Genomic DNA, 8,041 nt, shown 5'->3' on the forward strand with positions numbered 1-8,041 from the left:
TAATCAACAGTTGAAGGTGTGGACTGAATATATGAATAGAATGACGCAAAATAAAGCCATGTATAATATCTCGAAACTCACAATATATTGTTCGCCTCTTATCGAAAATCAATTCTCAGAAATCTAACGCAATTTACTCAGATTTTGTGAAAGTCTATTATTGTGTAAAATATAGATGTAATTAAATTAAATATCAATATTCGTTGTACAAGAATTCATTGTAATTGATTAAATATCTTATAGTAAAACATCTGAACGGGTTGGAAAATGTTTGCACAAATTTAATTTGTTCCAAGTAAGCTCAGAATGATATCACAATATCACAATGAACAAGCAGTACAACATAAATGTAACAAATTGGATATAAATCAATATTCATTGTACAATAATTCACCATAAATATCCTATAGTAAAACATCTGAAAATGTACATACTGTTTGAAAATGCTTGCACAAGTTCAAATCACACATCTTGTTGGTTCATTTTTGTAATTTTCGATTTTTGTGTGCAATGATAAAGTGCTGGAATGTATGACAGACAATTTTGATTTCTGACGCTTTGGGAGTTTCACAACCTAACAATGAAATGTATTTTACTAGAGAGTGTGTTGTGTAGAAAAAGTAAACTAAAATAAAACTGCAATGATTTGTGGTAAAAGAAATTCAATTTTACAAATTGCATGTAATTCCCAGGAGAAATAATAACCATTTAGCAAGTTAATTTGGTGAATCGGCTTTAGGGGGCGGTACCATACGGTATTAGTCGATTGGGCTGATATTCAAATAAATCCTGGTAGAGATAATGTCGCAACGAATAATTAATACACATCTATCCAAGGTTATACTCAATTCTGGGTACCTATACTTGCTTACGTACCATGATCACGAGTGTAAGGCGCAGTATACCCGAGAAAAGAAAATGGCGGCCACTATGGGCAGCCATCCCCGCCAAACAGGCGCTTGTGAAGGATAAACCCATAACGTGAAGTATAATGTAGTAATATGAAGGATAAACTCATAACGTGAAGGATTATGTCATGACGTGAAGGATCAACTCACGTCATCAAGGATAAACCTATTATGTCAACAGATGGCGTGCCGGTCGGAAATAGACCGGCAACCAGTCTAAAATAATTTCGGTTAAAATGCAAATTCATTTTACGCATTTTAACCGAAATTATTTTAGACTGGTTGCCGGTCTATTTCGATAAAATCGCTGCGGCAATTCACGTCGTGATTCACAATCTATGGCTTCAATACGTTTTTGAATCACGATTCTAAAGATCGATGCAGTTCGAGATCGAAAACAGTCGCCGCGGATTTCATTGGTTTCGCCTGTGAAGGAATCATTCTACTATGCATTAGTAGCGAAAGCTTGTATACAAATGAGACTAGTTAATTCTTACAGAACTATCTTTCTTTCCTTTTTTACTTATTAATGAGTGTTGTGTCAACTTGAATTCATTAGACAAGTTATTTGACTGGAATTCTACAGTGAATGTTCATGCAGAAATATTTACGAATTTCTCGTCCCAGTAAAAGATATATGTAGAAATTTACCACATAGTTACACATTTGAAACTGTCCAAATATGTCATAGAGAAAATCTTTCTGTTCCTGTGGGTTTGATAAAAATACAGTAATAGTAATTGGAAGTGTGAATATTGCAAATGCGAGTGAAACTGTTACAAGCATTATTGTTGTACGTTTTGATTTTGTAGTTTTCTGATCAGACGAAAACATTTTTGAACCTCTGAATAACTGAACTAATATGACAGAATTTGATGTTAGAATCAAAAATAAAGGCAGTACATAATTCTGGATGACAAATATCGTAAAATATGTTATTTGGTCAGACAATTCGTAGTAACATCCAAAAGACTGGTCGGAAAAATGTATCGAAAAAGTAGGAAGGAAATTAATAACCAGGACATTGACCGCAGTTAATGTAAATATAACAAATCTAGCGAATCTCGGTGTACATATCAAACGAGATGTGAACGGGAAGAGGACAACTGCCGCACGTTCTAGAGATATTGCTATTATCAGCCATGAACTATTGCATTGAACAAGCGCCATTACAAATTCATATGTTTGACAACTGATCACTGAATTCATGATGAATATAGGACCATCTTCAACGTGCAAGAGAACAAACTGTAAAACAGGCATCAGTGTGAAATTGATACAGAATGTGAAATCACAGACTGACAAGACGATAAGATAGTTAGCGTAAGATAAACTGCGGAATCTGCGACTTATCATTATCAGGAAAGTAGCTGAATTTCCGAACGCCCCAAACAAGAATACGACTGGCAGAATGACAAGTGACACAGTACGATATATTCCAGATCTCTTCACAACAGACACGAGAACGGTATTACTAAGATAAGCTCGACCAATCTGAGTTGAATTCATGATTCTTGAGGATCAAATGAGAACTGACTCTCTGAAAGTATAGTGAATGTCTGAGAATGTCCTGAGTCTGCGAGTATAACTGACTGTGAGAATGTTCTGGAACTGTCCGTGTCTTCTCGCGTATCGGAAAATTAATCTAACTTTGACATAAAGAAATCATATAAGTCTTTATTCCATCTAAAATTCATTTGTAGAATTTGTTGTTAATAAATTTTCAGAAATCTAACACAATAGACTCAGATTTAGTGAAAGTTTATTATCGTGTAAATCAAAGCATCAAAACTTGTATGAAAACATCTGAACAGGTTGGAAAAACAAACCGAATAGTGGGCTCATTGAGTCTGGGGTCTATTAGATACCCTGTAACGATTGTAACATGATGTACATCGATGAAACGGGTAGCAATCTTGGTCAACGTGTTAAGGAACATACGTAGGGTAGACATCCGTAATCAAAAACCTGAGAGTGGGATAGCAAACCATGTTTTTACAACCAACCACCAAAATCAACTGATAAAGGGCAGAAGCATCCACGCAGCTAAAACGAGGGTCTGAAAATTTGAAATTTCAGATATTTTTCTTAAGGCACTTAGTGAGGAAATACATGCTAAATCTTACGCTACATGTGTTATCAACTTCAAACGTGAACCTTTTAAAGAATAGTTCTTCCTCAGCACGCGCCATCTCTATGGGTTAAAGGGAACTAATTTCGTATTCTGAAGGTTGATATCGTATTTTCTCGGGTGTCAATTCGTTGAAATCACAAAGGAAATTTTTACAGGAAGAATAGGCTTCAACCATGCATGGTGCGGTAAGAAAAGAGAGAGAGAGAGAGAGAGAGAGGGAGGGAGGGAGGGAGGGAGGTAGGGAGGGAGGGAGGGAGGGAGGGAGGGAGGGAGGGAGGGAGGGGGAGAGAGATAGCGGGAGAGACCAGTGTATATCCGGGTAGATCGAATTCTATACAGCGTATTAGAGCTTAGAACCGATTCTGAAAATTGAATCCTGTTCATCAACGATAGCAGATCCGCGCAACAGATTCTGCTGAAATGGAATTAGAAAAAAACTCTCGTCGTAATGTCTTTATCCTTTTTGGAATTAGACGCCAGTCGTCGGAAATTCAATCTAGTTTCTTTTTAACTGAATTCAATCGAATTTCGCTACTCAATTTTTGCTAAAGAAACTGTTTGATTCGATACTAACGATGACTTATAATCTCTCTTGATTAAAGAATGGACTGTCTAGTCCACGATCAAACCGGCCGGGGTTCTGTGATTTCTGTGTTTGTGTCAGATTCTCAGTCTCCCGCTGGCAACAGCTCTCTCTTGTCTCTCTTTTACTGTAATCCATTGACTCTTGATATTAAGAGTTTCGATACAGTATAGTATTCATTTTTCATTAGGTTGTAATTACATTTTATTACATTATTGATATTGCATAATATACAGTGAAAAATGTATGCTTCCGAGGGTGCTGGAATACCGTCGAGCTTTGTCTGTGCCCTACAATCCATAGATTTGCCCTCATTTGGCGTAGTAAAGTACCCCTGAAAACCACAAGTTTAATGTTGATTGCCCTTTTTGCCGGGTTTGACACAGAAACTGCCCTCCCCCATAAATGTGAGTGCCCGTACACAATTCGGAACTCCCTCGAGATAGGGCCCTGGATCCGCCCCTGCAAGGATCTATCGGAGCCGTGCCCGGGGCCTCATTCTTACAGTACTATAGTCATTGTTTCGCATCTCACAGCTTCGTGTTCTAAAAAATCCCGATTCATTTATTTTGTTGTGAAAAGCCAAGATCGTGTGAAAATTGTGATTTCGTCAATTTGATCCCCGTTGATTTCACACATACTTGTAAAATATATACCATAAAACAGACAACTGCATTAAATTCCAAGAGATTTTCATTGCACCATTGCCGAGAAGTGGAGACACTTTTTATTCAGATGTATTTTCCGTAAACCATGTCACTACACATACAATATTATGTATAATCGGTATTTATTTTAATACATGATGTGTTACGTGGTTCCGAGGGACACAGCGCTAGCCAATAGGCTGACTGGACGTACTTAAAAACTTAAGGCACTGAAACTCAATGACCAGCATCAAACTGATGGTGGTTTGGCCCACACCATTCATTATCAGTTGTGACGAGCTGCTATGGTAGTGACTTCTGTTTAAAAACCAAAGTCATTAGTTGGTTTATTTCTCCGATGAAATTAGAGGTACGTAATTGACATTAGAAATTAAGCTTGCAAGTGTAAAGTTCAGGTGCTTCAATAAAATAAACAAAACAGCTAATAAAATATATCTTTCGTTGCAAACTATTTCTAATATTTTGTGCATTTGTTTGCGAAAATTGGCAGGGCTGCGTTGCGCTGCGGGGGCGCTACAGGGCCAGGCGCTGGTGGGAAGTGGATAGTGAGATATCACCACCAGAGGGCAGCAGTATCCGGTACGAATGGAACGGACTGAGGCGCGTGTCCTTACTGGAAAAAATAGAGACCGGAATGAATCTAAAAATAGTTGAGAGAATCAGCTTCAGGGAGCGGTACCGAACGGTCGTAGGTCTAGAGGGCTGATTCTGTGTCTTTTTCTAGCTGAAATAATGACCAGTGGAATTTAGTTCAGCTTAGTTTTAGAGGGCGCTACCAGACGGTATGAGTCGAGCGGGCCGATTTGCATATAAATCCTAGAAGACTTAATGAATAATTAACGAATGATGATTAATATTTTATTTAAAACTTTTATATAAATCAATCACAATACAGATTTCTGACACGAATCTGACAGAAGAACGTGTAACAAATTCATGGACCTAAATCCGGAACAAGCAAGACTTGGCACCACTGCAGTCAGTTGACTGATATCGGACCAGTCTATAACCAAACTAACAACAATGTGAGACCATTCTAATGATTGAAAACAATTTTGCACCTAATCAATAATACTGCTCTTGGGCTCGGTGTCAGTTGTTCGTAGCTTTCATCGAAGACCAGTCTAAAATTCGTTTTACGTTGTTCTATAATAATTTAAGGCCACCCACTCACAGGCAATTTCCTGTCATTCTATAGCTAAACCAGGTCATTAAGATCTGTTTTAAGAATTTGAAAACGATTGTATACAACCGGCCCCTGGAGGTGCACACGGGGTCAGAGATAACTAGGAACCAGTCATGCAGGAGAGGTGAATATAGAAGTTTATCAAAAGGAGATGCTTGAGATGATTTGGGAGGCAAGTAAACCTCAGCAGCAACAGCAGCAGCGACGTTGGCGGCTGAGTTCTGATGACAGCAATTCGCGTCGTGTTTTACGGCTTCATGGAATTTTTATTTCTCTCGCCCGCGATCCTGAAGATCAATGCAGTTTGAGATCGAAAAATGCCATAGAGCATTTCATTGGTTTCGTCTCTCGGTGGATGTTTTAAGAACTCAGTCACGTTATAACGAGAACCGTCACGAACGCACTCGAAGAGATCTAAGACCGCACAAATTCAAACGGTTCGACTAATCCCCCCCCAATACTCGGAAACGATTTATGCTTCCAGAATACAGGATGCTACATGAAGTCCCTCCTTGAAATGGCATGACTCATGGATTCAACGGACTAGTACGGTCATAAGTCTTCGCCCTGAAACTGGGTTCTGGACAAAAATCGTGAATTTTGCCCCCTTCGACCGGTTCTAGATCGAGAAGCTGACTGGTCTTAAGTTATCAGATTTGGTATAGAGCATTGGTTTTAGACTGGTCTTTAGTCTCAGCCCTCACTACCGGCCCTTTAGGTCGGACACTTGATAGTGAGGGTTTCAGGCCTCGGTTTTTCTGAGGTCCGACGCCTGATAACGAGGGTTTCAGTTTCTCTGTCAGGTCTGACGCCTGATGGCGTGGGTTTCATGCCTCATTTTCTCCGCGGTCTGACGCCTGATAGCGTGGGTTTCATGCCTCATTTTCTCCGCGGTCTGACGCCTGATAGCGTGGGTTTCATGCCTCATTTTCTCCGCGGTCTGACGCCTGATAGCGAGGGTTTCAAGCCTCAGTTTCTCTGAGATCTGACGCCTGATAACGCGGGTTTTTCACTATCGGACTGTAAGATTGTCCCGTTCTACTGGCACCGTGAATCAACTCATACGCGAAATAAGTCTCACAAATTGAGCTGATTACTCCGGTCACTAATGCGATCAATCTTAACGCAAATGACATTATATGCATGCCAGGGTTCGCTCCCATTAGCGGGCTTAACATGAAATTACGTATTTTTTCCTCATTTGCAATTTCGATGCACGTAAACACGAACGAAGCCAGTCCGGTGAGAGTTGAAAACACAGAGAATATGATACAAACCATGAAAACGGTTAGAGTTTGTTTTCTACTGGAAATCAACGTAAACACACCGCTTACTCCGAAAAATGCTGCCATATAAAACACGTTTATATAATGTCTCTCCGGGTAGATAAGCGTGGACATGTACATCGAGTCGGCGACTATTTCTATCACTGCTGATATGAGGAAACTACTGCCCAGAATCCGACTTCGACGAGGGTACAGTTGTTTCGATGTGACCGGAAGTTCCGGCAGATCGTGTTGCGTTTGTTCGGCTACGATCGTCTGTTGTTGTTGGTCTGGAACTAGTTCCGGTTCCGGTGCGGGTAACATACTCTCAACTTCCAGCGTACCATCCTCGCTATCCGCAGTCGGTTCCTCCTGGCAGTTTGTATTCACGTGAATTTCAGCCATTTTGAAAAAATCTGGAAAAAATTCAATAGAATTAAATATTTGATAGAATTATGCAAATGCCAGCCTGCGGGATATTCAAAATTCGGCCGAAATGATTTTGAATCGACGAAATAAAATCTACGAATTAAATTTATAATGATTGGTCATTAAATGATAGTTTTTTGTTCAATATTTCCCCTGGAAATAAAAATAATGCAGGTTCTACCGAGATTCGAACTCGGGCTACTGGATTCAAAGTCCAATGTGCTAACCACTACACCATAGAACCAGTTGTTGTCACCAACTGTTCTGGGCCGTGTTTATTGTCAGTTTGAGCTGGTCAGCGTGAGGGTTAAAGTCCCTTTCTAGTTATAAATTGTCCTAAGCACGAATAGACTTGTTAGGTAATATTTCAACATTGTTTGCCTGACGGTGTATTTCATAAGTCTTATTTGTATACTACATGTGTATTATGCCTAGGCCTTAGGTAAACATTACAAGCGCTCACTAGAGGGCGCTTGTTCGTTTACGTTAGACCTTCTGAGACCTATTTGTTGAAAAGGTTAAAGCTGGTTAAGTGTTAAGCTTGAATTGTTGTCCCCATAGAAAATATGAATTCATCAATCCAACCAACGATAATTTGACTTTCTCGTGGTCCCGCAGCAGCCATCTTAAAAAACTATCTAGAAATGTGTTATACCATGGGCTCTTCGTTTTAGAGTCCATGGTTATACGAATAAATGCTATATCGCAAATCAATAAATTACTATGTCTATATGTAATATCAGTAAACTAGAATGTATCGGAATTTCTGTCGTAATTTTGTTCGAAATACAGAGAGACATAGAGACGACAAGTTGTTGCCTGAAGCTTCTTCCCTAACGATTCATTCTCGACTTGTTGTTTATCATTG

At 39.3% G+C, this 8,041-nt stretch overlaps 1 non-coding gene across 1 annotated transcript; it reads right to left on the reverse strand.

Annotated features, from left to right (window-relative positions):
- Positions 1–7,345: 7,345 nt before the first annotated feature.
- On the reverse strand, positions 7,346–7,417 carry Trnaq-uug (transfer RNA glutamine (anticodon UUG)). Its single transcript has one exon. It is a non-coding gene; the product is annotated as a tRNA-Gln (tRNA).
- Positions 7,418–8,041: the final 624 nt, after the last annotated feature.

This window comes from Tubulanus polymorphus, chromosome 2, assembly GCF_964204645.1.
Source record: "Tubulanus polymorphus chromosome 2, tnTubPoly1.2, whole genome shotgun sequence".
Taxonomy (NCBI): Eukaryota; Metazoa; Nemertea; class Palaeonemertea; order Tubulaniformes; family Tubulanidae; genus Tubulanus; species Tubulanus polymorphus.